Source organism: Trachypithecus francoisi, unplaced genomic scaffold, assembly GCF_009764315.1.
Source record: "Trachypithecus francoisi isolate TF-2019V2 unplaced genomic scaffold, Tfra_2.0 Lachesis_group17, whole genome shotgun sequence".
In the NCBI taxonomy this organism is placed as follows: Eukaryota; Metazoa; Chordata; class Mammalia; order Primates; family Cercopithecidae; genus Trachypithecus; species Trachypithecus francoisi.
Window position 1 is genome coordinate 12200688 of NW_022681462.1, and position 23320 is coordinate 12224007.

At 40.3% G+C, this 23320-nt stretch overlaps 1 protein-coding gene across 6 annotated transcripts in view; it reads left to right on the forward strand.

Annotated features, from left to right (window-relative positions):
- The window catches only part of COMMD1 (copper metabolism domain containing 1), a 241908-nt gene that overhangs the window by 67549 nt on the left and 151039 nt on the right, over nucleotides 1-23320 (forward strand). The window contains exon 2 of one of the 6 annotated variants that reach the window (XM_033239186.1): nucleotides 6124-6140. The exons of 4 other annotated variants lie outside the window; for them this stretch is intronic. The gene's annotated coding sequence lies outside the window, so the exon portion shown is untranslated. Of the gene's footprint in view, nucleotides 1-6123; nucleotides 6239-23320 lie in introns of those variants that run through there. One more of the 6 variants, XM_033239188.1, reaches the window with a different exon arrangement.

Sequence of the window (23320 nt, forward strand, 5' to 3'; positions counted from 1 at the left end):
ATCATCTTACTTAAATGTTGCAACAATTGGTTACTCTTTTCTGTTCTTTCTCTCATCTCTTTTCCCTATATTTTCTTTTTTTCTCTTTTTCTTTTCTTTTCTTTTTTTTTTTTTTTTTTGAGACAGGGTCTTGCTCTGTTGTCTAGGCTGGAGTGCAATGGCCTGATCATGGCTCACTGCAGTCTTGACCTCTTGGGCTCTAGCAGTCCTCCCATCTCATGCTCCCTAGTAGCTGGGACTAGAGGCATGCAACCAGCATGCCTAGCTAATTTTTTGTAGAGATGTGGTTTTGCCATGTTGCCCAGGCTTGTCTCAAACACCTGGGCTTAAGCAGTCCTCCCCACTTGGCCTCCCAAAGTGCTGGGATTATAGGCGTGAGCCACTACACCCCGGTCTTATATTTTTCATTTTTGTGTTTGTGATAAAGAATTGAGGCTGGGCGTGGTGGCTTACACCTGTAATCCTGGCACTTTGGGAGGCCGAGGTGGGCAGATCACAAGGTCAGGAGCTTGAGACCAGCCTGACCAACATGGTGAAACACTGTCTCTACTAAAAATACAAAAATTAGCCAGGCGTGGTGGCTCAGGCCTGTAATCCCAGCTATTCAGGAGGCTGAGGCAGGAGAATCGCTTAAACCTAGGAGGCGGAGGTTGCAGTGAACTGAGATTGCACCACTGCACTCCAATCTGGGTGACAGAGTGAGACTCCGTCTCGAAAAAAAAAAAGAATTGAGAGATTTGAGAGATTGAGCACTTTTTCTGTACCCTTTGTTACCTGACTTTTATGTTTTTAACTAGTTGACTTTAGAGTGTTTAAGATCTACATAAATATTCTGTTGATATTTAGAATAGCAGGTGGCTGGGTGCTATTCATTTTGCTATAGATGAGTTATAATTAAAAATTTTGAAATTACTGTGATCAGGTTTTTATTAATATGGAAGCATAAACATGGAAATAAAATTTTATGTAAAATTTTTCTGAAAAATTTTTTTATTTTGTAATTTCAAGATGGCAATTTCTGATAAAATATGTTATTTATTAGAGGAGACTATTTGGATTAACAGTATGATCTGTCTGCTAGGCCTAGATACCAAATACAACCTTCACAAAAACCAGAGCTAAAACTATTTCAAAAGAGAAAGTCATAGATGTCATATGTAGGCCTCCCACTAGACTGTAAGCACATTTTAAGAGTGGGTATCTTATATAGGGCTTTGTGGACACTTAGTAAAAATTCGGTGATCAAGACCAACTCTTGGCTGGGCGCGGTGGCTCAAGCCTGTAATCCCAGCACTTTGGGAGGCCGAGACAGGCGGATCACGAGGTCAGGAGATCGAGACCATCCTGGCTAACACGGTGAAACCCCGTCTCTACTAAAAATACAAAAACTAGCCGGGCGAGGTGGCAGGCGCCTGTAGTCCCAGCTACTCAGGAGGCTGAGGCAGGAGAATGGCGTGAACCCGGGAGGCGGAGCTTGCAGTGAGCTGAGATCTGGCCACTGCACTCCAGTCTGGGCGACAGAGCGAGACTCCGCCTCAAAAAAAAAAAAAAAAAAAAAAAGACCAACTCTTTCTAATCTGTATGAAATCTTGTACATGGCCAAGAAAAACCTTAAGCAGTTAGAGTTAGGGATAAAGGTTTACAGATGTACTGGAGTGGTTACTAAATGTGCAAAAATGGTTGTTGCAAGGGGTTGAGTTATCAAGGGCAAGATAAATCTCAGGAGCAGGATTTGGAGTCTCAAAGTCCAGCTACTCTTCTTACATGGAGATTCTCCCTCAGTTGTCTTGTTTTAAGTTAATATTTTGTTAATTCTTCGCTTTTAAGAAAAAACTTTTTAAAGGATTTTCAGACATACACAAAAGTGTTACTGATATTGAAGTATCAAGGCTTGATTTCATTAGTGATGCAAGTTGATTCTATAAAGCTGCCTTGAATATGCTGGGAAGTTGGCTAGGTTTATAGCTAAACATACCTCCTAGTACACATGATTCAAATTTATATCTGAGCACAATGGTCATTTTCTATACGTCAGAGCTGTTCCCAGTTGCTTGAGACTATTTTGAAATTGTGAATATTCAATCTTCAGTTGTCATAGGTGTTCTGTTACATGCTATGGATATATTTAACCAGAGTCCACACCAAATCTAATACTGTGTACTCCTTTTTTCCCATTTCCACCTATCGCCAGATTTGGGGCTTGGTTTACTGTTAAACTGCCTGTCCTTCATAGGTCATTACAGCATCCAGTAAACTGGAAATTTCTTTACATGATGATTATTACATAGTAGGTGCACATGGAATCATTGAGCTTTGAAAGCCATCCAGAGGTGAGTCTGTCCTTGGCCAGATTTTACTTATGAAACCAAATAAATTTCTTTTTTAAAATTATGTGAATTTGTTAAATTAGCATGCAGAATATGGCAGTAATACCCAGTTGAAACACCAGTTGGTTGTGTATTAAATCTAATAATAGGAAATATGAATTTGCCTTTAAAATGTATTTCATTTCACTTCTATTTTTAGCTGTGCCAAATGAAACAAAGTTGGACTTCATGTTAAAAGGCTCCAGTAATGTCCTAGGTCATCAGATAAATAGAAGCCTTATTATTTTATCACGGGTGGCAAAAACAGGACTAATTATACAGACTTGTGAGAAATGAAGTTGCCTATGTACTCCATAGGCCTTCTTTTGGCTACAGTTTCCTTCTTTTGGTATTTTCAAATTGTTAAATTATGTAAATTGAGAAATTTAAAATATTAGATCGTTGTTTTGTTTTTCCATCTATGAAGACCCAGGCATACACAACAGTGGTTTTTAAAAATTTACTGTCAACTTGAAGTATTTTCCTTTCTCTTCCATGAAGGGCAGTAACATTTTTTCTCTTTTCTTATTTTTGGTAACTTTTATCTTCCTGACTTCCATAGCTAGCATCTTATTTTCTTCTTGATGTCCTTTTTCCCTTATCGAAATATAACCAGGATCTTTATTATAGCGGAAATGGGGCCAGTTGATGAAGTCTAATAGGAAACGAGTGTTTTAACTTTCAAATGCAGAAGACCTAAGTTGAAAAGATAGCAGAAGCTTCCAATCTGTCTACCCTCACAGCAGTGTTTCTTACATTTAAGAAGCTGTCTGTTGAGGACCAGTTTTGTTTTTTTAAAAAATGTTCAATTCCTCACCAGAAATACATAAAAACATACATTCCGATTATTAGGTTAATTGACGTAAAAATAGTCATTTTGCCACAAAAGGTTCTAAATGTTTACTTTCTATAATTACCTCATGGTGAACTGGTAGTGAAAGTTTGTGGTCTGGCACTGATATGTAGACCATACTTTGGGTAGCATTGCTCTAGATTTTCTAGCAAATCAGGAAAGCCAAGGATGTTGAGCTCTTGGTTACATAACCAAATTGAAAGCTCTTCAAAAGCAGGTCCATATGCTGTTCATCTTATTTGAGGGATTGGGACAGGGCCTGATACATAGTAGGCAGGTGGTGAAAACTACAATTTAGGCCACAGACTATAAGCTGAGAATAAGTGGGGTTATAAAGCTGAATGGACTAGTACAAATTCTGCGAGTATTCCAAAATATGAATTGTGAAATATTAATAGTGATTTAGGAGGGTTTCCATATCAGAGTATCATCTTTTTCTTTGCTTTAAAAAATATCTAATAAAGTACATTCAATCCTGAATGTCGGTTGAGAACTGGCTCTCATCGCTGACTTTCATAATAATGTTAAACATTTTGCTCTATTTTAAGAAAATAGGCTGGGTGCTATGGCTTATGCCTATAATCCCAGCACTTTGGAAGGCCGAGGCAGGCAGATCATCTGAGGTCAGGAGTTTGAGACCAGCCTGGCCAACACGGCGACACCCTATCTCTACTAAAAATACAAAAATTAGCTGGGTGTGGTGCCTGTAATCCCAGTTACTTGGGAGGCTGAGGCAGGAGAATTGCTTGAACCCAGGAGGCGGAGGTTGCAGTGAGCCAAGATTGTGCCACTGCACTCCAGCCTGGGTGACACAGTGAGACTCCATCTCAAAAAAAAAAAAAGAAAAAGAAAACAAAAGCCAAGTGATGACAAAGATAGTCTATACGGGAAAATAAAATTTAAGAGATTTAGTAAGGTTGAACCATTTGGAATTACCATACTTGTAAGTCCAAAACAGTTGAATACTGTTGTATTTATGTGGCTCAACCTATAGATGTAGCAATATGGAATATAATTGCTTGGGGGTACATGCAGCTCATATAGCAAATTCCCTTTGCTTAATTTTAGGGAAATTGAAGCCCAGAGAAATACATTTGAAACAGTAAAACCGTATTATAACTAATTGTACAGTAAATCACATTTCACGAATTTACTGAAGGTGAAAAGAAAGGACAAAATCAGTTTGCTTTTCTTTTTGGACTATTATCTACACTGAGTTTTAGACCATTTGCCTTTTCTTGGTGTGGGGAGGGAGGGAGGGTATCACTCTGTTGCTGGGCTGGAGTGCCATGGCATAATTTTGGCTCACTGCAGCCTCGACCTTCTGGGCTCAAGCGATCCTCCCACCTCAGCCTTTCCAGTAGCTGTCACCACAGGTGTGCGCCACCATGCCCAGCTGATTTTTTGTATTTTTTGTACAGTTGAGGTTTCTCCATGTTGCCCAGGCTGTTTTCAAATTCCTGAGCTCAAGCAATCCACCTGCCTCTGCTTCCGAAAGTGCTGGGATTACAGGCATGAGCCACCATGCCTGGCCTCAGTTTTTACTTAAAATAATGGCATAAACAATTTGAGATTCGATTCTCAGTAAGGAAGCCAATTTCAAGGGAAGTCTTTATTTAGTCTTTTTTTTTTTTTTTAAAGACAGGATCTTGCTGTGTTGCCCAGCATAGAGTGCAGTGGGTATTCATAGGTACAGTCATGGCACACTGTGGCCTTGAACTCCTAGGCTCAAGTGATTCTCCTGCCTCAGCCTCCTGAGTAGCTGGGACTACAGGTACATACCACCACATCTGGCTTTGATATGTAGGTTTTTTTTTTTGTTCCAAACAAGAAAATGTTTAAGAGCTTTATAAAATATTTATTTATCTAAACTCTTTTGGACAGTTTCACTTGCTTTAGATCATTATATAATTTTTATTCTGGAGGCTATAGAAATATAATTAAGTTTTTTTGACCTGGCATTTGATCTTTAATTGTATAAATTTATATTTTTCGAGGAAGAAATTCTGATGGAATAAATCAGGATTTAAAAAAACATTCTCTTTAAGATTCATTACTAACAACTTAATAGTCACCAGAGGCAAATTGCTTTTACTTTCTCAAGGTCTTAATTTAATTGTGCTCTCAAATTGGCAGTGCTGTGTATTTTATAGGCTCCACTAAAGAACACATCTACACATTATGACATAGCGCGTTCTTGGAACCTTGACAGAACTGTTGACAACTACAGATTTGTTTTTGGTTACTGTGAGAATTTTTTGTAGTAATTGAACTGTTGTTAGTTCCTGGTAGCTTTATATGCTTGTCAGTCTGTTTTCTTCATAAGTCATGATGAATTTAAATCTGTGTGATGTGTTCCAGTTTACTTGATGGGAATTGGAGAAGCACATAACTTTCTGATATTCTTAGTTACTGGTTCCCATTAAGTGACTGGAGAAGCAAATATTTATGTCTCATGTATTATCTTACTTAATTTCCAGTCATTTTTTCTTCCTGGCTAAAACTTAGTAACTGAAGAAACAACCTTGTTTTTTTTTTTTCCTTTTTTTTGAGGTGGAGTTTCACTCTTGTTGCCCAGGCTGGAGTGCAATGGCACGACCTCGGCACACTACAACCTCCACCTCCCAGGTTCAAGCGATTCTCCCGCCTCAGCCTCCCTAGTAGCTGGGATTACAGGCATGTGCCACCACACCTGGCTAATTTTGTATTTTTAGTAGAGACAGAGTTTCTTCATGTTGGTCAGGCTGGTCTTGAACTCCCTACCTCCGGTGATCCTCCCACCTCGGCCTCCCAAAGTGCTGGGATTACAGGCATGAGCCACTACACCCAGTCATGTAACTATCCTTTATTCAGACAACTTCCTTGGTACAATCCAGCAATATGTTTTTTTTTTTTTTCTTGCAGTGTTAAAAACTTCCTGTGTAAGTGGAAAAAGAGTTATTTCCAAGCAGAAGGAGAATAATGATAACGCTGGGCACAGTGGCTTACGCCTGTAATCCCAGCACTTTGGGAGGCCAAGGTAGGTGGATCACCTGAGGTCAGGAGTTCGAGACCAGCCTGGCCAATAGAATGAAACCTCATCTCTAGTAAAAATACAAAAAATTAGCCGGGTGTGGTGGTGGGCGCCTGTAATCCTAGCTACTTGGGAGGCTGAGGCAGGGGAATTGCTCGAACCTGGGAGGTGGAGGTCTCAGTGCGCTGAGATCGCACCACTGCATTCCAGCCTGGGCAACAAGAGTGAAATTCCATCTCAAAAAAAAAGAAAAAAAGAAGAATGATAAATATATTATTTGTGTATAAGAGTTTTCTGCATTTAAAAAAATTATTAAAAAGGATATGCAGTTGTCCCTTAGTGTCCATAGGGAATTAGTTCTAGGACTTCCAAAATCCTCAGATGCTCAAGTCTCTGATATAAAATAGTGTAGTATTTGCATATAACCAAAATACAGTCTCCCATATACTTTAAATTATCTCTAGATTACTTACAATACCTAAAACAACAAATGCTATGTAAATACTTGTTATACTGTATTGTTTAGGGAATAATGATAAGAATAAAAGGTTGGTACATGTTTATTATAGACACAGATTTTTATTTTGACTATCTGGCCGTCAGATGGTTGAATTCCTAGATGTGGAATTCACAGATGCAGAGGGCCAACTGTGTATGACTTACTAGAAATACTGACCATGATAAAGAATATTTCCTGAGATTAATTTTTTTTCTTTCTTGGAAAAATCGGATTACTTAAACTCCAGGTTGTTTTGTATTTGGATCAATAAGATACTCTAGAAGTTATTTATTTGACAATATTTTATCTAGTTTGTTAAAAAAAAAAACAGCTACAAGTTATTAGGCTGCATTAATTTATCTGTTATGTTTGGTGTATATTTAAGAACTATTGCCTTTTAGTCATAGAATTCATGTCTCCAGTATTATTTTTTTGTTTGTCTGTTTCTGACAGGGTCTCTGTTGCTCAGGCTGGAGTTCAGTGGTGCAGTCACTGCTCACTGTGGCCCCTATCTCCCGGGCTCAAGCAGTCCTTCCACCTCAGCCTCCCGAGTAGCTGGGACTACAGGCATGTGCCACCATGCCTGGCTAATTTTTGTATTTTTTGTAGAGACACAGTTTTACTATATTGTTGTTAGGGATAGCGCTCAAAATCCTAAGGAAATTGAACACTTGAACAAAGGATTCTTAGCAAAACAATTTTACTTCTGCACAGAGGCGTGCCTCCTTGGCCAGTTGCCGTGAGAGCACATCTGAACAAAGGGGCACGAGAGCCTTTATTCCTGACACAAGTCCTGCCCCTGTACCCTTTCCTTATTGGCCAGGGTCGGGTCGTACAATCTAAACTAATCCTAGTTGGCTAAACATTTGATTTTTTAAGATAGGGTGGGCACGTAAAAGAAAGTGGAGAGGAAGGGGAAGGGTGTCTGTAATGAGCTAGAAAGTTAGTCCTCTTTCCAAATAAGGAAAGGAATGTGAGCTGGTACTGATAATGCCTGGTACTGTGATGTGCCTGGGCATCTAACAAAAAGGAAAAAAAGTAGAAAAAGGAGAAAAAAGGTGTGGATGGGGGTACTATGAATTAAAGAATAAAAGATTGATCAGATTATTTGAAGAGAAACCTCATCATATCCCACAATTGTCCAGGCTAGTCTTGAACTCCTGGGCTTAAGTGATCCTTTTGCCTTGGCCTCCCAAAGTACTGGGATTATAGGCATGTGTCATTGTGCTCAGCTCCCAGTATTTATTCTTGATCATAAGAACCAAGATTTTTCAAAATAAGCTAAATTTATTAGATTAGCAAGTTTTCTTTACGTTTTTGATGTGGAGCAAAATTGGAGAGAGAGAGGCCGGGAGCAGTGGCTCATGCCTGTAATCCCGGCACTTTGGGAGGCCAAGCAGGGAGGATCGCTTGAGTCCAGGAGTTCGAGATCAGCTTTGGCAATATAGTGAGACTTCGTCTCTACAAAAAAATTCAAAAATTTAGCCAAGTGTGGTGGCACATGTCTTTAGTTCCAGCTGCTCAGGAGGCTAAGGTAAGAAGATTGCTTGAGCCCAGGAGGCGGAGGTTGTGGTGAGCGGAGATCGTGCCACTTGTACTCCAGCTTGAGTGACAGAACAAGACTGTTTAAAAAAACAAACACGCAAAAATCTGCTGAGATAAATAATTCTAAGATTATAATAACTGTAGACATAGTTTAAACAAATCTCATTATCTAAGTAGAAAATTCTCATTAAAGAAAATTTGGGGACTGACGAAAAATGAAGAAAATAAAAATGATCTCTAATTATACTGCTGCTATTATTTTTCTTTCCCTTTTTGTGTGGAGGTGGGAAGCAAGAAGTCTCAGATCGTTTTTGCTTGTTTTAATATATTATAGACCTGAACAAAATAATTTCAAATAATTTATGTAGATACTTTGCCTCCAAGGAGGTGGTGCATAGCTCCCTATTCTTATGGGTGGGTTGTGTGTAATGACTTCCTTCTAAGAAGTAGGGTATGAAAAGGGGAAAAAAGCATTTTATAGCAGAGAAACCTGACAGGCACTGCCTCGGCCAGGTGATCAAGATTAACAACCATAAGCCATGTTGATAGCACATATCCTTGATGTGGTGGGATGCGAATGGCACTTTATCTCTGTGCTCTTTCTCCCCAAAACACATAACCTTAGTCTAACCAGGAGGCAAACATCAAGCAAATCTCAGTTGAGGGACCTTCTTCTACAAAATACCTGGTCAGCACTCCTTAAAACTCTCATGAATTAGGTGCTTATCAGTCTTATGCATAATTTCACATATTTGTTATGTATATGTTTATAGTATTTTTCATCTTACAAAATTTCTTTGGTTTGTTTGTTTTTTAGTAGAGATTGGGTTTCATCATGTTGACCAGGCTGGTCCCAAACTCCTAACCTCAGTTAGGAGTGATCCGCCCACCTCGGCCACCCAAAGTGTTGGGATTACAGGTGTAAGCCTCCACGCCTGGCCCTTATAAAATTTCATTTAAGTAGTATACTTATAGGAAATACTACTTTGTGTATTTGTCTGCAATTTGCTTTTTTTGTTATTATTGTTCAACTTTGGTGTTTGTGCTTTATCCATGCTGATAGATACAGTTCTGATTTGTTTAGTGTATTCTAGTTCATTGTTTGGCTGTCACTATTCACTTTTTTGTTTTGGACATTTGGGTTAATTCTAATTTGTTGCTGTTATCAACATTGCTGCAATAACCATTTTTGTACAGGAACTCGTAGTCCCTAGATACAAGAGTTCCTCTAAGGTTTTTACATTGCAGAGGAGTTGCTTTGTTCTAAAATATATAAATCTTTTTTTTTTTTCTTTTTTGAAACGGAGTCTCACTCTGTCGCCCAGGCTGGAGTGCAGTGGCCGGATCTCAGCTCACTGCAAGCTCCGCTTCCCGGGTTTATGCCATTCTCCTGCCTCAGCCTCCCGAGTAGCTGGGACTACAGGCACCCACCTCCTCGCCCAGCTAGCTTTTTGTATTTTTTAGTAGAGACGGGGTTTCACCGGGTTAGCCAGGATGGTCTCGATCTCCTGACCTCGTGATCCGCCCGTCTCAGCCTCCCATAGTGCTGGGATTACAGGCTTCAGCCACCGCGCCCGGCTAAAATATATAAATCTTAAATTTTTATAGTTAATGCCAAAATTTGGTAGATAATCTCCAAAATGTTATATTTCCAACAACAGTATTTGAGAGATGCTGGTGAGAATGTGGAGAAACAGTATTTACTACTGTGGGGCATTTTATTTTTGCCAGTATAATGGAGGGGAAATTATATTAATTGTCATTCTCTTGATTATTAGGCTGAGCTAATAAATATTTTCACTTATCATTTAGGTTTCCTCCTCTATGAATTGTCTGTTCATATGTTTGGTCAGATTTCTATGTTGTTGTTTTTCAGTTTGAAGGAGTTCCTTATATATTTTTCTTTTTCTTTTCTTTTTTTTTTTTTGAGACGGAGTCTCGCTCTGTCACCCAGGCTGGAGTACAGTGGCATGATCTCGGCTCACTGCAAGCTCCGCCTCCCGGGTTCACACTGTTCTCCTGCCTCAGTGTCCTGAGTAGCTGGGACTACAGGCGCCCGCCACCACGCCCGGCTAATTTTTTGTATTTTTAGTAGAGACGGGGTTTCACTGTGTTAACCAGGATGGTCTCGATCTCCTGACCTCGTGATCCGCCCGCCTCGGCCTCCCAAAGTGCTGGGATTACAGGCATGAGCCACTGCGCCCGGCCTTCTTACATATTTTTCATAGTGTTTTGTTAGCAGTATGCTTTGCATGTCAGTAGTATGTCAGTATGTAGTATGTCAGTAGTATGTATTTTGCTTTGCAAAATCTCAGTCTTTGATCTGAATTTGAAGAATGGTGTTCTTTTGTGTAAGAGGTTATTTTTATTTTTTGCTATTTAAAAAATCAAGTGCCATTTGTATATGATAGTGCTTAAGTCTTCAGTTTGAATTCTAAAAATGTGTATATCTGTATAATCCACACACCTGTTATCCCATCATCCTATCAACACCCCAGAAAATTCCTTTGTACCTCTTCCCAGTCAACCCCACCACTGCCTCAAGTAAGTACTCTTCTGATTTCTGTTCTCATAGGTTAGTTTTACTTGCTCTAGAACTTCATATAATGGGGCTGGGTGCAATGGCTCAAGCTGGTAATCCCAGCACTTGGGAGGCTGAGGTGAGCAGATCACTTGAGGTCAGGAGTTCAAGACCAGCCTGGCAAACATGGTGAAGCCCTGTCTCTACTAAAAATGCAAAAATTAGCCTGATGTGGTGGCACATGCCTGTAATCCCAGCTATTCAAGAGTCTGAGGCAAGAGAATCACTTGAACCCAGGAGACAGAGGTTGCAGTGAGCCACTGCATTCCAGCCTGGGCGACAGAGTGAGACTATCTCAAAAAAGAGAACTTTATATAATGGAATTATACAGTAGATACTCTGAATCTATTTTCATTTAGCATTGTATCTATGAAATTCATGTATGTTGTATCTATTAATGGTTTTTTTTGGCCGGGTATGGTGGCTTATGCCTGTAATCCCAGCACTTTGGGAAGCAGAGGCAGGTGGATCACAAGGTCAGGAGTTCAAGACCAACCTGGTGAAGATGATGAAATCTCATCTCTACTAAAAACAACAAAAATTAGCCAGGCATGGTAGTAGGAGCCTGTAATCCTGGCTACTCAGAAGGCTAAGGCAGAGAATTGCTTGAAACTGGGAGGCAGAGGTTGCAGCAAGCTGAGATCATGCCATTGCACTCCAGCCTGAGCAACAGAGCGAGACTCCATCTCAAAAAAATAAAAAAAGTTTTTTAAAGTAGGCTATTTTTTAGAGTAGTTTTAGATTTATAGAAAAAACTGAATGGAAAATACAGAGAGCTCCCATAAACCCTCTCCCCTTCCTCCCCCTTGCACCGTTTCCCTATTAATATATTGCATTGATGTGGTAGATTAATTATAATTGATAACCCAATACTGATATGTTATTATTAATTAAAGTCCATTTTTTACATTAGGGTTCACTCTGTGCTTCAGCTATTTTTTTCCCTCCCTCCTCCTTCCTGAACCTCTGGCAATCACTGATCTCTTTACCATCTTCACAGTTTTGCCTTTTCTAGATTGTCATCTAGGTGGAATCATACAATATATAGCCTTTTTAGAGTGGCTTCTTTCACTGAATTATATGCATTTAAAATTCTTTCCTGGCCTTTCATGCCTTGATAGCTCATTTCTTTCTTTTTTTGTGTTTTAATTATTTGTCACTAATTTTTCTCTTTGGGAACTCTTAGATAAGCTCATTTCTTTTTAGTACCAAATAATATTTCTTTGTCTGGATATACTCCAGTTTTATTTATCTGTTCACCTACTGAAGGACATTTTGGTTGCTTCTAACTTTTGGCAATTAAGAATAAAACTACTATCAAAAATCATGTACACGTTTTTGTGTGGATGTAGTTTTTCAACTAATTTCGGGAGGCACCAAGGAGAGTGCTGGATCGTGTGCATATGGTAAGAGTGTGTTTAGTTTCTTAAGAAACTGTCAGAGTTTTGTCCAAAGTGGCTATTCCATTTTCCACTCCCACCAGTAATGGATGAGAGTTCCAGTTCCACATTTTTGTCAACATTTGGTGTTGCTTTTTCTGCATCTATTGGTAGAATTGTATGATTTTTCTTATATGATCTTTCCATAAATTTCTTTATAAGCACTGCTTTTGATGCATTTTACAATTTAAATAGGTTGTATTTTCATTTTATTTAGTTCAAAATATTAAAAAATTTCTCTACACTTCTTCTTTGACCTATATATTATTTTAAAATGTGTTGTTTAATCTCCAAGTATTGTGTGGTTTTTCAGCCATCTTTCTAGTTTAATTTCATTGAGGTCTAAGAGCATACTTTGTATGATTTCTACTCTTTTACAATTGTTAAGAGGTGTTTTATGGCCCAGAATGTGATCTGTCTTCGTCATTGTTCTATGTGAGGTTGAGAATGATGCATCTTCTGTTACTGTTGGATGAAGTATTTTGTATATATGAATTAGATCCAGGTGATTAGTAGTGGTGTTCATTTCAGCTATGTTCTGCCAACTGGATCTGTCAATTACTGATAGAAGGGTATTGAATTCTCCAACTATAAAAGTGGATTTGTCAGTTTTTATTTGCAGTTCTATCGTTTTTTGCATCTCATGTGTTTTATACCAGTTAAAATGCATACTAGGGTAGCTTAAAAAAAAAAGGAAAATAAGTCAGTTAATAGAGTAACTAAAAAAAGAAAAAAATGCATATTGTCAGAGTGAATCAAAAGACAAATACCCAACTAACTATATGTTGTCTATAAATAACCCATTTTAAATGCAAAGAACATAGATATAAAAAAGATAAAGATACACCATGCTGACACTAACCAAGAGGAAGTGGGAGTAGCTACATTAATTTCAGACTGAACAGACTTCAGAGCAAGAGAAGTTATAGTTGAAGTCTTCAGCACTCCTATAAGTAATGGACCGATGTAGCAGGCAAAAAATCACCAAGGATATAGCTGAACTGAAGAGGATGATTAATCAACTAAATCTAAGTAACATGTACGTACTACTATAGTGGGAGTAGAAGGGAGAGATGAAGAGGTGGAACACAGGATTTTTAGTAGTAAACCACAATATAAACTATAGGCTTTGGTAAATAATGATGTGTCAATATTGGTTCATCCATTGTAACAAATGTACCACAGTGATGTGGGATTATTATTATTATTATTTTTAGTCAGAGTCTTGCTCTGTTGTCCAGGCTGGGGTACAGTGGTGTGGTCTTGGCTCACTGGAACCTCTGCCTCCCAGGTTCAAGCGATTCTCCTGCCTCAGCCTCCCGAGTAGCTGGGATTACAGGTGCCTGCCACCACGCCCAGCTAATTGTTTCTATTTTTAGTAGAGATGGGGGTTTCACCATGTTGGCTAGGCTGGCCTTGAACACCTCACCTCGTGATCCGCCCACCTTGGCCTTCCAAAGTCCTGGGATTACAGACGTGAGCCACTGCACCCACCTGGCCATGATGTGGGATATTAATGGTGGGGTAAGCTGTGTCTGTGTGTGTTTGGGAGGGTCTTTTGGAACTCTGTAGTTTTGAGCTCAATTTTATTATGAGTCTAAGATTGCTGTAAAAAATAAAGTCTGGCCGGGCGCGGTGGCTCAAGCCTGTAATCCCAGCACTTTGGGAGGCCGAGACAGGCGGATCACGAGGTCAGGAGATCGAGACCATCCTGGCTAACACGGTGAAACCCCCGTCTCTACTAAAAAAATACAAAAATCTAGCCGGGCGAGGTGGCGGGCGCCTGTAGTCCCAGCTACTTGGGAGGCTGAGGCAGGAGAATGGCGTAAACCCGGGAGGCGGAGCTTGCAGTGAGCTGAGATCCGGCCACTGCACTCCAGCCCGGGCTACAGAGCGAGACTCCGTCTCAGAAAAAAATAAAAAAATAAAAAATAATAAATAAATAAAGTCTGCTAATTTTTTTTTTTTTTTTTTTGAGACAGTTTTGCTCTTTTTGCCCAGGCTGGAGTGCAGTGGCATGATCTCGGCTCACCACAACCTCTGCCTCCTGAGTTCAAGTGATTCTCCTGCCTCAGCCTCCTGAGTAGCTGGGATTACAAGCATGTGCCACCACGCCTGGCTAATTTTGTATTTTTAGTAGAGACAGGGTTTCTTCATGTTGGTCAGGCTGGTCTCGAACTCCCGACCTTAGGTGATCTGCCCGCCTCAGCCTCCCAAAGTGCTGGGATTACAGGCGTGAGCCCCTGTGGCTGGCCAGTCTGCTAATTTTTAAAAATGCATTTGAAACCCAATTGTTCCTAAAGATATTCTGTAGTTCCTTTTTTGTAGAGATATTTCCATTAGGTCTGTATTATTGATGTATTACTACTAGGTAAAAATGCAGAGTTGTTTTGCTTTGATATTAAAGTTGACATTGGGCCCGGTGTGGTGGCGCATACCACCACCCCCGGGCTAATTTTTGTATTTTTAGTAGAGATGGGGTTTCACCATATTGGTCAGGCTGATCTTGAACTCCTGAGTAGCTAGGACTACAGGTGCGTGCCACCACACCTGGCTAATTTTTTGTATTTTTAGTAGAGACGGGATTTCACCATGTTAGCCAGGATGGTCTCCATCTCCTGAGCTCGTGATCCGACTGCCTCGGCCTCCCATAGTGCTGGGATTACAAGTGTGAGCCACTGCTCCCAGTCTATCACAGCTTTTAATGCATGCTCATCTTGTTACTTGTTATTGGTGTGTTCAGGTTTTGGATTTCTTCATTGTTCAGTCTTCGTTGGTTATATGTGTCTAGGAATTTATCCATTTCTTCTAGATTGTCCAATTTATTGGCATATGGTTGTTCACAGTAGCCTCTAATGATCCTTCCATTTCTGTGGTATCAGTTGTAATGTTTCCTTTTTTATCTCTGATTTTATTTATATGAATCTTGTATTTTCTTAGTTTGGCTAAAGGCTTGTCAGTCTTATTTATCTTTTCAAAAAACCAACTGCATTTTGTTGCTCTTTGGTATAGTTTTCTTCATTTCAACTTCATTTATTTTTGCTCTGATCTTTATTATTTCTTTGCTTCTACTGACTTAGGTTTTGGTTTGCTCTTGTTTTTCTAATACTTTAAGATGCATCATTAGATTGTTTATTTGAAATTTTTCCTCTTTTTGACATGGGCACTTACAGGTATAAACTTCTTCCTTAGTACTGCTCTCACTGTAGCCCGTAGATTTTGGGTTGTTGTTGTTGTTTGAGACAGAGTCTCGCTCTGTTGCCTAGGCTGGAGTACAGTGGTGTGATCTTGGCTCACTGCAACCTCCGCCTCCCAGGTTCAAGCGATTCTCCCACCTCAGCCTCCTGAGTGGCTGGGATTACAGGTATGTGCCACCACACCCAGCTAATTTTTTGTGTGTTTAGTAGAGACGGGGGTTTCTCCATGTTGGCCAGGTTGGTCTCGAACTCCTGACCTCAGGTGATCCACCTGCCTTGGCATCCCAAAGTGTTTGGATTACAGGCATTCGCCACCGTGCTCAACCTGTTGTTTTTCCATTATTGTTTCAAGAAATTTTTAAATTTCCTTCTCTTTATTGACCCAGTGGTCATTCTGCAGCGTATTGTTTAATTTCTGTATGTTTGTATAGTTTCCAAAATTCCTCTTGTTACTGATTTCTAGTTTTTTTCCATTGTGGTTAAAGAAGATACTTGATATTATTTCAGTTTTTTGAATGTTTTTTAGACTTGGCTTGTAGCCTAACATGTGATCTGTCCTGGAGAATGATTCATGTGCTGGGGAAAAGAGTATGTATTCTGTAGCTATTGGATGAAATGTTCTGTAAAATCTATTAGGTCCATTTGGTCTATAGTGCAGATGAAGTCAAGTGTTTCTTTGTTGAGTTTTGTCTGGATGATCTGTCTGATGCTGAAAGTGGGATGTTGAAGTCTCCAGCTATTACTGTATTGGGATCTGTCTCTTTAGCTCTAATAATATTTGCTTTATGTATCTGGGTGCTCCAGTGTCCGGTGCATATATTTTTAAAATTGTTTTATTGTTTTGCTGAATTGGCTCTTTTTTTTTTTTTTTGAGACGGAGTTTCGCTCTGTCGCCCAGGCTGGAGTGCAGTGGCCCAATCTCAGCTCACTGCAAGCTCCGCCTTCCGAGTTTACGCCATTCTCCTGCCTCAGCCTCCCGAGTAGCTGGGACTACAGGCGCCCGCCACCTCGCCCAGCTAGTTTTTTGTATTTTTTAGTAGAGACGGGGTTTCACCAGGTTAGCCAGGATGGTCTCGATCTCCTGACCTCGTGATCCACCCGTCTCGGCCTCCCAAAGTGCTGGGATTACAGGCTTGAGCCACGGCGCCCGGCGGAATTGGCTCTTTTATCATGTAATGACTTTTTTTTTTTTTGTCTCTTTTGTAGTTTTTATCTTGAAATCCATTTTGTCTGATATAAGTATAGCTACTCCTGCCCCTTTTGGTTTCTATTTGCCTGGAATATCTTTTCCTATTCCTTTATTTTTAGTGTGTGTATGTCTTTATAGGTGAAGTGTGTTTCTTTTCCGCTACAGATCATTGGATCTTGTTTTTTTAATCCATTCAGCCACTCTGTGTCTTTTGATTGGAGAGTTTGGTTCATTTACATTCAATGTTACTATTGATAAGTAAGGACTTACTCCTGCCATTTTGTTATTTGTTTTCTGGTTGTTTTGTGGTCTTCTCTCCCTTTTTTTCTTCCTTCTTCTTTTTAGTGCACGTGATTTTCTTTGATGGTATGTTTTAATATCTTTTTATTTTTTCTGTATCCCTTATATCACAGTTTTTAGATTTGAGGTTACCATGAGCTTGCAAATAATATCTTATATCCCATTATTTTAAACTGATGACAACTTAGCATTGATAGCATACGTAAACAAGCAAAAAGAAAACTAGTAAAAACTCTTTGTCTCCCTGCTTTTTAGCTGTTTTTTGTTTCTATTTTATATTTTATTGTACTATGTCTTGAAATGTTGTTGTAGTTATTGTTTTTGATTGGCTCATCTTTTAGTCTTTCTACTGGCATTATGAGTAGTTCATACACCCCAATACAGTATTATAATATTCTGTGTTTTTTCATATACTTATTACCAGTGAGTTTTGTACCTTCAGATGATTTCTTATTGCTCATTAACATCCTTTCCTTTCAGACTGAAGAATTCCCTTTAGCATTTCTTGTAGGACAGGTCTGGTGTTGATGAAATCCTGCAGCTTTTGTTTGGGAAAATCTATTTCCTCTTCATGTTTGATGGATATTTTCTCCAGAGATTACTATTCTGGTATAAAGTTTTTCTGTTTTTATTTTTTCCTTCAGCACTTGGTCATGCCAGTCTTACCTGGCGTGAGATTGTAAGGCTTCCACTGAAAAGCCTGCTGCCAGATGTGTTGGAACTCCATTGCATGTTATTTGTTTCTTTTCTCTTGCTGCTTTTAGGATCCTTTCTTTATTCTTGACTTTCAGGAGCCTAATTACTAAACGCCTTGAGGCAGTCTTCTTTGTGTTAAATCTGCTTGATGTTCTGTAACCTTCTTGTTCTTGCATAGTGATGTATTTCTCTAGGTTGGGGATGTTGTCTGCTATTATTCCTTTGGATAAACTTGCTACAGCTGTGTCTCTGTTTACCTTCTCTAAGGCCAGTAACTCTTAGAGATGCCCTTTGAGGCTATTTACTAAATCTTGTAGGCGTGCTTCATTCTTTTTATTTTTGTTTTTTCTTTCTTTCTTTTTTTTTGGAGTCTTGCTCTGCCACCCAGGCTGGAGTGCAGTAGCATGATCTCAGCTTGTTGCAGCCTCTGCCTCCTGGGTTCAAGGAATTCTCATGCCTCAGCCTCCCGAGTACCTGGGACTGCAGGCGAACGCCACTATGCCTGGCTAATTTTTTGTATTTTTATTAGAGACTGCGTTTTGCCATGTTGCCCAGGCTGGTCTTGAACTCCTGAGCTCAGGCAGTCTGCCCACCTTGGCCTCCCAAAGTGCTAGGATTACAGGTATGAGCCACTGTGCCCAGCCTCGTTTTCTTTTTTGTGTCCTTTGACTGTGTGTTTTCAAATAGCCTGTCTTCAAGCTCACTAATTCTTTCTTTTGCTTGATCAAGTCTGCTTTTAAGATACTCTGATCCATTCTTCATTATGTCAATTGCATTTATCAGCTCCAGAATTTCCTTTTGATTCTAATTATTTCCATTTTGTAGTTAAATTCATCTGAAAGATTCTGAATTCCTTCTCTATGTTCTCTTGAATTTCTTCAAGTTTCCTCAAAACAGCTATTTTGAATTTTCTGTCCTGAAGGATTACATATCTCTGCCTCTCTGTGATTGGCCCCTGGTGCTTTATTTAGTTCATTTTGGGAGGTCATGTTTTCCTGGATGGTCTCGATGCTTGTGGATTCTCATTAGTGTCTAGTCATTAAAGAATTAGATGTTTATTATAGTCTTCACCATCTAGTACATCTTGTTTTTACTCATCCTCTTTGGGAATGCTTTCCAGGTATTTGAAAGGACAGGGGTGTTGTGATCTAAGTTGTATCTGCATTAAGGGCACCCCAAGTCCAACATCATTGAAGTTCTTACAGACTTGTAGAGGTACCACCTTGGTGGTCTTGAATAAGATCTGGAAGAATTCTTTCTATTGCCAGGCAGAGACTCTTGTTCTCTTCCCTTTTTCCCAAACAGTCTCTTTCTCTGTGCTGGACTGCCTGGAGCTGAGGGATGGGTAACACAAGGACCTCTGTGGCCACTACCACTGGCATTGTGCTGGGTCACCTGAAGTCAGCATGGCACTGGGTCTTGCCCAAGGCCCACTGTAACCACTGCCTGGCTACCTCTCAGGGCCTAGGACTCTACATAATCAGCAGATGGTGAAGCCAGCCAGGCTTGTGTCCTTCCATTCAGAGAGGCGAGTTCTCCTGAGCCCTAGTAGGTTTCAGAGATGCTGTCTGGGAGCCAGGGCCTGGTTTGTAAACCTTAGGAATCTACCTGGTCCTCTGTTCTGCTGCAGCTAAGCTGGCACCGAAATCACAAGACAAAGTCTTTCCCACTCTCTCCTCCCCTTCTCCCAGGCAAGAGAGCCTCTGCCTATGACTGCCAGCATCATAGGCCCATAGGAAGTATTGCCAATGTTCACTTAAGGCCCAAGGACTTTTCAGTCAGCTTGTGGTGAATGCTTCCAGACCTGCAACTCACCCTTTCTGGCAGTGGGCTCCTTTCTGGCCCAGGATAGGTCCAGAAATTTCATCTAAGAGCCAAGGTCTGAAATTGAGGACCCTGAGTCTGTTTGGTGCTCTTCTCCACTGTGGCAGAGCTGGTACCTAAGCTGGTACCTTTATTTTCCCCTCTACTTTTTTCAAGCAGGAGTCTCTCCCCATAGCCACCATAGCTGGGAATGTGGTAGGTCACACCTGAAGCCAGGATGTTTTATAGTCTCACTCAAGGCCCACAACATGTTCTACCTGGTTACCACTGCTGATTATTCAAGGCTGAAAGGCCCTTTAGTCAGCAGGTGATGAATCCCACCAGGAGTGGATCCTTCCCTTCATGTCAGCTGGTTCCCATCTGGCCCAGGGTTTGTCTAGAAATGTTGTCCAGGAGCTAGGGCCTGGAGTGGGGGCCTCACGACTCTGATTGGTGCACTGTTCTACTTTGGCTGAGCTGGTGTCCAAGTTGCAAAACAAAGTCTTCTTTACTGTTTTCTCTCAAGTTGAAGGAAGGAGTCTCTTTTGGAGCTGTGAGCTGTGAGCTGTGCTGCCTGAGGTTGGCAGAGGAGTGATGCAGGCATTCCCTTAGCCACCCCAGCTGGTGTCTTACTAGGTCATGTGTCCCCTGACTCTGCTGGCTCTGATCCCAGCACAGCTTTTAGACTTTCCTATAAGTTTCAGTCCTTGTGGCCTAGAATGCCTTTTGTTTATTGAGGACCCCAGAGCTCTTTAGCCTTCTGTGGTGAGGCTTGCTGAACTCAAGTTCTGGCTTCTGAGATGAGCAATCCCGCTTTGACTAGAGCCAATCTAAATGCACCCTCTGTGGACATTGGCTGAGTTCTGCCTGGTGTTGGCAGCACCAAGTTCCAATGTAAAGCCCCACAATTGCTACACTCTCCCTCTCCCAAACATACAGATTCTCTCTAGTTGGCTGCTGCTGGGGGATGGGGGAAGGGTGGTGTCAGAAATTCAAGGACCTCTCCTACCCACTTCAGTTTGTTTTTCTGCAATATGAAGTTAAAACCAGGTATTGTGATCACTCACCTGATTTTTGGTTCTTGTGAAAGTGCTTTTTTATGTAGATGTCATATTTGGTGTTCTGACAGGGAGGATGACTGGTGGAGGCTTCTGTTTGGCCATCTTGCTCTGCCTTCCAGGGCCTAGACTGGTACATTTGTTAAACAATGGGTGAACCAAGATTGGCATATGATGACTACCCAAAGTCTATAATTTATCTTAGGGTACACGCTTGATATTGTAACTTCTGTGGGTTTTGACATATGTATAATGACATGCATCTGGCATATAGTATCATACAGATTGGTTTCAATGTCCAAAAATCTCTGGGATCCACCTATTATCTCTCCATTCCCCTGCCCCCAAACCCTGGCAGCTATTGATTTTTTTTTTTTTTTTTTAGATGGAGTTTCACTCGGTCACCCAGGTTGGAGTGCAGTGGCACAATCTCGGCTCACTGCAACCTCCGCCTCCTGGGTTCAAGCGATTCTCCTGCCTCAGCCTCCTGAGTAGCTGGGATTACAGGCGTACACCACCATGCCTGGTTAATTTTTTGTATGTGTGTTTTTAATAGAGTCGGGTTTCACCATGTGGGCCAGGCTGGTCTGGAACTCCTGACCTCAAGTGATCCGCCCATGTCGGCCTCCCAAAGTGCTGGGATTATAGGCATGAGCCACTGCACCCAGGCAACTATTGATCTTTTCACTGTATTCCATAGTTTTGCTTTCCCTTCAACATGTATTTATAGAGCACCTACTATGTTCCAGTCAGTTTTGTAGACCTTGGGGATTAAATATTAAATAAGAAGGCAATGACCTTTGGAGCAAGATATAGGCCTGGCAGCTACCCTGAATTTTAATAAATACCACTAGTTTACTAGGCAATCTAGAAGGAGGCCCCTGTCCCAGATTTGGGAGTTAAGGAAAGACTTCATGTAAAAAGTAAGATCTATATCGAAGCCTGAAGAAAGAGATGGTGTCAACAAGGTAAGGGGATAAAGGAATAGCAACTAAGATTTTCTAGGCAGAGAAAACAGCCTAGGCAAAGGCCAAGAGGATAGAGATAGAATGCACACTTAGGAGCTAAAAGGAGCTCAATAGCGATGGTAGGAAGAACAAATGATTGGAAGATTTTAAGAGGTAGGGGGATATGAAGAGAAATGAAGCTAGAGAAGGGGAGAAGTTTCCTGACTGTGAGTCTTCTTGTAAACCATATCGAAGACTTAGAATTTAAATCTAGAGGTCAGAGAATTTCTTATAGATTTTTTTCTTAAATTAAGCTCTTTATTTAGAGATAATTATAGTTTGACATAGAGTTGAAAGAAGTAATTCAGAGAGACTGGGCACACTGCCTCACACCTGTAATCCCAGCATTTTGGGAGGCTGAGGCGGAAGGATTGCTTTGAGTCTAGGAGTTCGGGACCAGCCTGGGCAACATAGTGAGCCCCTGTGTATTAGTCAGTTTTCATGCTGCTGATGAAGACATACCTGAGACTGGGTAATGTACAAAAGAAAGAGGTTTATTAGACTTACAGTTCCACGTGATGGGGAGGCCTCACAATCATGGTGGAAGGTGAAAGGCAAAAAGGCATGTCTTACGCGGTGACAGACAAGAGAAGAGTTTGTGCAGGGAAACTCCCATTTTTAAAACCATCAAATCTCATAAAACTTATTCACTATCAAGAGAACAGCACGAGAAAGATCCGCCCTCATGAATCAGTTATCTCCCACTGGGTCCCTCTCACAACAAGTGGGAATTATGGCAGCTACAAGATGAGATTTAGATGGGGACACAGAGCCAAACCATATCGCTTTGTCTTTACTAAAAAAAAAAAAAAGATTTTATATATATATATTTTTTCACTGCCTAGAAAATAAATAAATATATATATATGCCAGGCATGGTGGTACACACCTTTAGTCCCAGCTACTCGGAAGACTGAGGTGGAAGATTGCTTGAGCCCACGAGGGCAAGGCTGTAGTGAGCCATGATTGTGCCACTGCATTCCAGCCTGGGTGATAGAGCAAGATCCTGTCTCAAAAGAAAAAAAAAGTGATAAATTATATTTTCATTTTTTATTCAAAGTCTTTTTTTTTCTTTAGTATCCTAGCCTAAATTTTTTTTTTTTTTTTTTTTTTTTTGGGCTCTGAGCTCCTTGCTAATTTGCTAGGCTAGATTAGGCAAACAGAAATCAGCACCCTGAATTATTTTCTACTCTTATCTTAAAGAAGTTTATGGTTTGTGAATGTATGTGAGAGAATTTTGTAAAGCAAGAAGTTGGTAGCTTTAAATAATTCTGGACCTAATATTGATCTGCAACATTTAGAATTTTTGATTTAAAATGTTATTGATACAATATGAATGCTTGTTGGAATATGAATTCTACTTCAAGGTGTTAGATGATATATTTGCAGAGATACATAGACCCTGCCCTCAAAGTTTAGATTCTGTTGGGTCGAATAGACTTTTTGACATAATTTCGTTTCATTGAGGTAAGTTCAGGGTTAGAGATATTAGGGCATTTTTGGAAGAGAAAGGGGGCACTTATCTTACTAGGAGAGGAGGAGTATTGGAGAAGCCATACTTGAACTAACTCTTGAATGGTGAATAGCAATTAATCTGATGAAGGTGATGATAGGACATTTCAGAATATTTAGAACAGCACGAACAGAGGCACATAGAAGCATCATACTGGGATTGCTAGTCGGGAAATTACAAACAGGTTAGTGCTGTTTGAGTCTGTCCAGTGTGGGAGGCAGAAGTTATAAAATAGACACTAAAAGATAAGCCAGGGCCTGT